The following is a 10,039-nucleotide window of genomic DNA, read 5'->3' as shown; positions in this document are numbered from 1 at the left end:
GACAGCACAGGTATGACTATCTTGATTCTATCATAAATTTGTCATGGATGTACATGCATGACAAAAAAGCGACCTACTGTGACAAACATGTATCATCACGGAAGTGTATTTTTTTTGTAGTGAAGCCAAGTTCTATAATGAAAATTCCCAGTAGTATATGAAAGTGACAAAACAAGAGACTCTCTATCATGAGGATTATGGTGCTACTTTGAAGAACAAGTGTGGCAAAGGATAGTAGCATTGTCCCTTCTCTCTTTTTCTCTCATTCATTTTTTGGGCCTTCTCTTTTTTATGGCCTTTCTCTTTTCTTTTTTTTGGGCTTCTCTTTTTTGTATGGCCTTCCCCCTTTTTTTTATTCCTCACTTGGGACAATGCTCTAGAAAATGATGATCATCACACTACTATTTATTTACAACTCAATGATTACAACTCGATACTAGAACAAAGTAGGACTCTATATGAATGCCTCCGGTGATGTACCGGGATATGCAATGAATCAAGAGTGACATGTATGAAAGAATTATGAATGGTGGCTTTGCCAAAAATACTATGTCAACTACATGATCATGCTAAGCAATATGACAATAATGAATGTGTCATGATAAACGGAATGGTGGAAAGTTGCATGGCAATATATCTCGGAATGGCTATGGAAATGCCATAATAGGTAGGTATGGTGGCTGTTTTGAGGAAGATATAAGGAGGTTTATGTGTGAAAGAGCGTATCATATCACGGGGTTTGGATACACCGGCAAAGTTTGCACCAACTCTCAATGTGGCAAAGGGCAATGCACGGTACCGAAGAGGCTAGCAATGATGGAAGGGTGAGAGTGCGTATAATCCATGGACTCAACATTAGTCATAAAGAACTCACATACTTATTGCAAAAATCTACAAGTCATCAAAAACCAAGCACTACGCGCATGCTCCTAGGGGGATAGATTGGTAGGAAAAGACCATCGCTCGTCCCCGACCGCCACTCATAAGGAAGACAATCAAATAACACCTCATGTTTCAAATTTGTTACACAACGTTTACCATACGTGCATGATACGAGACTTGAAAACTTCAACACAAGCACTTCTAAAATTCACAACTACTCAACTAGCATGACTTTGATATTATTACCTCCATATCTCAAAACAATCATCCAGCATCAAACTTCTCTTAGTATTCAACACACTTATATGAAAGTTTTTCTATTCTTGGATGCCTAGCATATTAGGATTATTTAAGCAAATTACCATGCTATTTAAGACTCTCAAAATAATAAGTGAAGCATAAGAGTTCATCTATTTCTATAAAATAAAACCACCACCGTGCTCTAAAAGGATATAAGTGAAGCACTAGAGCAAATGACAAACTACTCCAAAAGATATAAGTGAAGATCAATGAGTAGTCGAATAATTATGCAACTATGTGAAGACTCTCTAACATTTAATAATTTCATATCTTGGTATTTTATTCAAACAGCAAGCAAAACATAAGTAAGTAAAATGACGCTCCAAGCAAAACACATATCATGTGGCGAATAAAAATATAGCTCCATGTAAAGTTACCGATGAACGGAAACGAAAGAGGGGATGCCTTCCGGGGCATCCCCAAGCTTAGGCTCTTGGTTGTCCTTGAATATTACCTTGGGGTGCCTTGAGCATCCCCAAGATTAGGCTCTTGCCACTCCTTATTCCATAGTCCATCGAATCTTTACCCAAAACTTGAAAACTTCACAACACAAAACTTAACAGAAAACTCATAAGCTCCATTAGTATAAGAAAAAACATCACCACTTAGATGCTGTAATGAACTCATTATTTATTTATATTGGTGTAATATCTACTGTATTCCATCTTATCTATGGTTCATACCCTCCGATACTACTCATAGATTCATCAAAATAAGCAAACAACACGATGAAAACAGAATCCGTCAAAAACAGAACAGTCTGTAGTAACCTGGATCAAACGTATACTTCTGGAACCCCAAAAATTCAAAAAAAATTGCTGGACCTGAGGAATTTATCTATTAATCATCTTAAAAAATAATTAACTAAATATCACTCTCCAAATAGAAATGGCAACAATTCTCGTGAGCGCTAAAGTTTCTGTTTTTTTACAGCATGGTCAACAAGACTTTCCCCAAGTCTTCCCAAAGGTTCTACTTGGCACAAACACTAATTAAAAGCATAAAAACACATATAAACGGAGGCTAGATAAATTATTTATTACTAAACAGGAACAAAAAGCAAGGAACAAAAATGAAGTTGGGTTGCCTCCCAACAAGCACTATCGTTTAATGCCCCTAGCTAGGCATGATGATTTCAATGATGCTCACATAAAAGATAAGAATTGAAACATAAAGAGAGCATCATGAAGAATATGACTAGCACATTTAAGTCTAACCCACTTCCTATGCATAGGGATTTTGTGGGCAAACAACTTGTGGGAACAAGAATCAACTTGCATAGGAAGGTAAAGCAAGCATAACTTCAAAATTTTAAGCACATAGGGAGGAAACTTGATATTATTGCAATTCCTACAAGCATATATTACTCCCTCATAATAATTTTCAGTAGCATCATGAATGAATTCAACAATATAACCATCACCTAAAGCATTCTTTTCATGATCTACAAGCATATAAATTTTTTTACTCTCCACACAAGCAAAATTCTTCTCATGAATAATAGTGGGAGCAAACTCAACAAAATAATTATCATGTGAGGCATAATACAATTGAAAACTAAAATCATGATGACAAGTTTCATGGATATCATTATTCTTTATAGCATACAAGTCATCACAATAATCATCATAGATAGCAACTTTGTTCTCATAATCAATTGGAACCTCTTCCGGAATAGTGGATTCATCACAAAATAAAGTCATGACCTCTCCAAATCCACTTTCATCAATATAATCATCATAAATAGGAGGCATGCTTTCATCATAATAAATCTAATCATCAAAACTTGGGGTACAAAAAATATCATCTTCATCAAACATAGCTTCCCCAAGCTTGTGGCTTTGCATATCATTAGCATCATGGATATTCAAGGAATTCATACTAACAACATTGCAATCATGCTCATCATTCAAATAATTAGTGCCAAACATTCTAATGCATTCTGCTTCTAGCACTTGAGCACAATTATCGGAATCCTTATTTTCATGATAGATATTAAAAAGATGAAGCATATGAGGTAACCTCAATTCCATTTTTTTATAGTTTTCTTTTATAAACTAAACTAGTGATAAAACAAGAAACTAAAAGACTCGATTGCAAGATCTAAAGATATACCTTCAAGCACTCACCTCCCCAGCAACAGAGCCAGAAAAGAGCTTGATGTCTACTACACAACCTTCTTCTTTTAGACGTTGTTGGGCCTCCAATTACAGAGGTTTGTAGGACAGTAGCAAATTTCCCTCAACTAGATGACCTAAGGTTTATCAATCTGTAGGAGGCGTAGGATGAAGATGGTCTCTCTCAAACAACCCTGCAACCAAATAACAAAGAGTCTCTTGTGTCCCCAACACACCCAATACAATGGTAAATTGTATAGGTGCACTAGTTAGGCGAAGAGATGGTGATACAAGTGGTATATGGATGGTAGATAAAGGTATTTGTAATCTGAAAATATAAAAACAGCAAGGTAACTAATGATAAAAGTGAGCGTAAACGGTATTGCAATGCTAGGAAACAAGGCCTAGGGTTCATACGTTCACTAGTGCAAGTCCTCTCAACAGTAATGACAAAATTGAATCACATAACTATCCATCAACATGCAACAAAGAGTCACTCCAAAGCCACTAATAGCGGAGAGCAAACGAAGAGATTATGGTAGGGTACGAAACCACCTCAAAGTTATTCTTTCCAATCAATCCGTTGGGCTATTCCTATAAGTGTCACAAACAGCCCTAGAGTTCGTACTAGAATAACACCTTAAGACACAAATCAACCAAAACCCTAATGTCACCTAGATACTCCAATGTCACCTCAAGCATCCGTGGGTAAGATTATACGATATGCATCACACAATCTCAGATTCATTTATTCAACCAACACATAGAACCTCAAAGAGTGCCCCCAAAGTTTCTACCAGAGAGTCAAGACGAAAATGTGTGCCAACCCTTATGCATAGCTTCATGGGTGGAACCCGCAAGTTGATCACCAAAACATACATCAAGTGGATCAATAGAATACTCCATTGTCACCATGGGTATCCCACACAAGACATACATCAAGTGTTCTCAAATCCTTAAAGACTCAATCCGATAAGATAACTTCAAAGGGAAAACTCATTCCATTACAAGAGAGTAGAGGGGGAGAAACATCATAAGATCCAACTATAATAGCAAAGCTCACGATACATGAAGATCGTGCCAAATCAAGAACACGAGAGAGAGAGAGAGAGAGATCAAACACATAGCTACTGGTACATACCCTCAGCCCCGACGGAGAACTACTCCCTCCTCGTCATGGAGAGCACCGGGATGATGAAGATGGCCACCGGAGAAGGATTCCCCCTCCGGCAGGGTGCCTAAACGGGTCTAGATTGGCTTTCGGTGGCTACGGAGGCTTCTGGTAGCGGAACTCCCGATCTATTGTGCTCCTCGATCGTTTTAGGGTATATGGAGATATATAGGCGGAAGAAGTACGTCAGGGGTGCCACGAGGGGCCCACGAGGGTGGAGGGCGCGCCCCCTACCTCCTGGCTTCCTCAAAGCTTCCTTGACGTGGACTCCAAGTCTCCCGGGTTGCTTTCCTTATAAAAATAAGTTTCGTGAAGTTTCAGGTCAATTGGACTCCATTTGATTTTCCTTTTCTGCGATACTCTAAAACAAGGAAAAAACAGAAACTGGCACTGGGCTCCGGGTTAATAGGTTAGTCCGAAAAATTATATAAAAGTGTATAATAAAGCCCATAAACATCCAAAACAGTAGATAATATAGCATGGAGCAATCAAAAATTATAGATACGTTCGAGACGTATCAGGAACCGCGCTCTTGCCTTCTTCACTCGAATTAGAGGAAAAAGGGGATATGCAGCAGTAACAACTTTTCTTTCAATAGTAAGCAAGAAATGCAAATAAGAGAAGGGTAGAAGAAGCGATCCGCACATTTCCTTATTTCACAACGGATTTGACTCGTTAGAGAAATCATTTCTTTGGTATGCTACATTCTTTGAAGAAATAGTAGGTTCTTGTTAAGACTTAGAGGAAGTGATTTCTGGGAACTAGCAGGCCAAGCCAATCAACAAGGAAAGCCTGTCAAGCAAGGAAGCCATCAAGCAAACCTTTAATAAGCATCTCTAGCTTAGTCACTTCTCTATAGAAAGAAAAAACCTGCAGTCAAGACTAGTCACGTTAGTGAAACAAGTGATTCGCTGACATTCAATTCAAATAGAAAGTGTAGTCACAGCTACGACAAGTTGCTCTAAGAGGAAGGAGTTGACTTACTTTCAATTCCTAATACAGCAAGAGCGGCGTTACCAGTACATAGTGGATCTATGATAGTGATGTATGGACCACACCAACCTCTCTTTCTAGCCGTAATCTATAAGAAAGGAAGAAATATCATGGCATGTGAAAGCAATAAATCGCCCATGTTTCGACTTTTCGGGAATATATTGGCAGATGAATTAGTCGTTGTTGTTCTTGTTTATTTACTCCCCTTAGTAATCCCTATACCGGTCATGTTTCTTGGATTATTTACAAGCGGCATTCAAGCTCTTATTTTTGCAACATTAGCCGCAGCCTATATAGGTGAATCCATGGAGGGTCATCATTGAATTGACTCTGCAAGCCACTCCTTGTTTATTACTCCACTTTTTCACTCTCTCATTCTTAGTTAACAATTTCATTCTATTGAATCTGTGGTACTTTGAGTTTTGAACAATAGTTATAATTTATTATTAAGCGATCCCCTGATACAAAAAGGCGAGAGCGGCATAATTGTTAGTTAGGGGTAAGAGGGGATGGGCCCGTATAGAAAGTCAATCCTTCTTTTTCCAGTGGATCGTGTAACCCGCGTGCTGTCCAAGTCAACCACTGAATTTCCTGTAATTCATAGCGCCTAACAGAACGTAGCAGCAAGGGACAACCCACCCATACAGACAGCCTGCGGGGACTTGACTAAGCCTCGTGCTCGTCCAAGGAGGGAGTTTGCTTTACCCAACTCCCATTTTTGATAACATGGCAAAAACCTGCTCCTAATGATCCATCATCAATCTGCTTCACCAGTCAACCCGAAGCTGCCATTTCCAGAACGGTTTGTGAAGTCAACTGAAGACAAGCAGATTGCAAAGTTTCTGGATATGATGACAGACATGCAGATTACCACTCCCATCCTTGATGGTGTTATAGTGCTATTGTTTTGCATGTTAATTTATTGCCATTGGTTCAATGAGGCAATGTTTTGCATATTGTCCATCATGAATTTGATGCTACTGTCAAAGTAATATGCAAATGTATTTCTATCCTTTCTCACTAAGCTAATGAAGGTTTCACCTTGTTCCTACTTGTGCAAACAGGAATCATGTTGTGCCAATCGTACATCTTAGTAGAACTGCACAAGAGAATACAATGAATTCTATCCCAGCCAGTGCTTTAACTCTGCTGGAAGTTCTTGATAATCTTTCGATATAATCTCACCACTGGAAAACAAGAGTGATTTCAACCATACATTTGAAGTGCACAAAAATATATACTACTGAGTGATTCCAGTGAGGGCTTTATCATCTCTTATGGGACTACTTGAATAAGCTTTTTGCTTAGGTTGGTATCGGCCTAAGGCCTTCATCCATACTAGTTTGCTATCATCTCTATTTGTATCGTGCTACTATGTTGCTACTGTCATGAGAAACTCCTTTATCTTTGCACGTTAAAGTTTTGCAACCTATGATACATGGCAATGCTTTGAGTGTTGAGCTAATTGGCACTGATTAAATAAACTAATACCTCTCTTTAAGCAAGATTACTATGTTGCTAACTTTACCCATTAAGATAATGAGCGTGCTTCTATTTGTTAGTGTATGTTTCATCAACTAGTCCCACTATTACAGTAATCTCACTCTCTCAATATATGTGCAAATAGGGATGCTCGATTTTGGTGGAACTGCACAAAAACTTGGGGTGCTTCATTGCCTCGACTGCTTCCTTCCTTACCTGCCAATCGCTTATCTCATCTTTCTTCCTTCCTTTCCTGTCAGTCGCTTATCTCGACTTCCAGTCAAAGGAAATAGTAATTGATATGCTACCTCATAGAGGTTGGTACCGGTCTTTATCCTGATTATTGTTCTTGTCATATGTATTGGTAATTTGGTATTGTGCTACTGTTTGCCGATTTCATAAAGGAGTAACTTGGAGCCTGAAGTCGTAGGAAAATGATTACATTGGGCGATTTCACTAGAACTGCACAAAAAGATCAGATGGACAGATACTTATGCTGGTGTTATGTACTCCAAAGTTCACTCAGACAAGCATAGATGTTGACAAGAAGAAGTGCCTATATTCATTCGAGTATCAACCGGTGTCAACCAGTTGTCAAACTCCAAGTATTAGGAGAGTGAACGCCAAAAACATTACTTGGCGCATAGCCCAGAAAAACGTTGTCCAATATTTGGTCCCAACTTATGCCTTTTGGTTTCGACACATATGGTAGCCAACTGTATGGCATGGAGTCTGAAGATGCCGGACAAGTTGGTTGACGCGTATATTCATCTGGCACTTAATCAGTCTGCATGCCAGGGATGCTCCATTTTAGTTGAACTCCACAAAAAAGTTGGGTGGTTCATTTTATCGACCACCTCATTTCTTGTCTGCAATGTAGATTTTTGGCAAGCTACATGACCAAGATGAGCTACTAACTAGTTGGATGAAATTAGTGGCCAAGTTTCTCAAACCTCCCTCGGCATTGAGGCCACTATCTCGAGGATAAACCTACAAGAAAAGTTTGGATTGTTTGTGCTTCCTCTTATGTACTCTATAGTTTACTCGTACAAGCATTAATTTTAGCAAGAAGTACCTCCGACTGAACACCATTTACCAGTCTGTACCCAAGGTAATTTAAAGTTTGTCCATGGATCATATTGGTTGTGATCTCGATCATTTGGATGCATAAACATACTGAACATGTGTATATCTAAATCTTTTTGTAATTATCTATGAATATTGTCTTGTGATGTATCAATCATTTGGATGCATAGACATGCTGAACTTGTGTATATATGAATCTTAAGAGTTTTTGTTTGTGAATGTTGGCTATGAATATGAACATGTCCTGTGAACCTGAGTTTGATATGAATGTTTACCTTTTCTGTTGTACTTGTGTGTGAACTTGTTAGTATGTCTACTGTGGGATTTGGTGATGTGTGGGTGTCAACGACACACCTTCTTCCAGAGAAGAATTGCACCTTCTTGTTAGAGTAGCAAGAGCACATCAGCTCTTTTTTATCTTTTTGCTCTGTCTTCCCCCTCCCCCACTCAACCATTGTCGTAATGTTTTCAGCCTCAAAACAAACATACTACTGCTTTGTTTTGGGGGCTTCATGAAAAATCGAGTGCTGCTTTCTGTAGGTTGGCTCGCCCAGCAAATGGGCTGTTGGTCCACCACGGACTGGGAGGCTAAAATTACAAGTTGTATGGTGCAGAGGCAAGTAAATCATCAGGCACTTTTCAAACATGTAGGTGCAGAATCGTTTCAGTCTACTTGTCGCAGACGTGATGCCTATATACATGATCATGCCTAGATATTCTCATAACTATGCGATTTTCTATCAATTGCTCGACATTAATTCGTTCACCCACCATAGAACTTGCTATCTTGAGAGAAGCCACTAGTGAAACCTATGGCCCCGGGTCTATCTTCCATCATATTATTTTCCTATCAATTTGCTATTTATATTTTGCAATCTTTATTTTCCAATCTATACAACAAAAATACCAAAAATATTTATGTTATTATCTCTATCGGATCTTACTTTCATAAGTGACTGTGAAGGGATTGACAACCCCTTTATCGCGTTGGTTGCGAGGTTCTTGTTTGTTTGTGCAGGTACTAGGGGACTTGTGTGTTACCTCCTACTGGATTGATACCTTGGTTCTCAAAACTGAGTGAAATACTTACGCTACTGTGCTGCATCACCCTGTTGCCGGGGAGGTTTACACCAAGTCAATTCAAGCTTTGATCTCCCACCAACGTGCGGATTTCTGGCGCCGATACCAAGTACCCATCACAAACTCTTATCCCTCGCATTACATTATTTTCCATTTGCCTCTTGTTTTCCTCTCCCCCACTTCACCCTTGCCTTTTATTCGCCCTCTTTTTCGTTCGCTCTTCTTCTTTCTTTTTGTGTGCCCGTTCTTTGTGCAATTTGCTGCTATCATGTCTAGAATTGGAGAGGTTATCGTTGGTAAGGATAGTGGTAATAACATGGAAAATGTTGATGCATTTGATTATTCTCATGAAGAACCTACTATTTTGCGCAAAAAAAGTTTCCGATTAGTAGTGGTAATATTTGGGAAAGGAGTTATTCAAGATTTCTTTACTAGTGCCGGTGCTTTACCCACTATGGGAGGGTCTATTCTTCCTACAACTAGTAGCTTTGCGGATGCTATATCTTTTCTCATAGTTGAATTTGAAAGACAATTTATTCATATGCACCCTTGCATCCAAAGGATTTTTCTAGAATTTCCCAATATTGAGCATTCTTCTGTTAAGCGAGCAGCTACTATCTTTTTAGCTCATGAGTTCAGATCTATAATAAGAGAAGCCAATGAAATTTTTGCGCATTATAGGGTGGATTCCAGTCGTCCTCCTATAGAAGCAATCCTTTTTTATCAAGAAGACATAATGCGCTTACGATCTTTAGATCATGTTGCTTTTAATGAAAACCTTAAAAAAAAGGGTCCTACCGACGTTCTAGTTGACAGGATTTCTGAACTTAACAATAATTTTGCTATCTAGAACAATGGGTTAGGTTTTCCCCTTGAACAAAAGCTCATGACTTTTTGCCAAAAGAATGCTTATAATGATGAATTGGTT

The sequence above is a fragment of the Triticum aestivum genome, chromosome 5A (genome assembly GCF_018294505.1).
Source record: "Triticum aestivum cultivar Chinese Spring chromosome 5A, IWGSC CS RefSeq v2.1, whole genome shotgun sequence".
NCBI lineage: Eukaryota > Viridiplantae > Streptophyta > Magnoliopsida > Poales > Poaceae > Triticum > Triticum aestivum.
Note: the sequence above shows the minus strand (reverse complement) of the source record.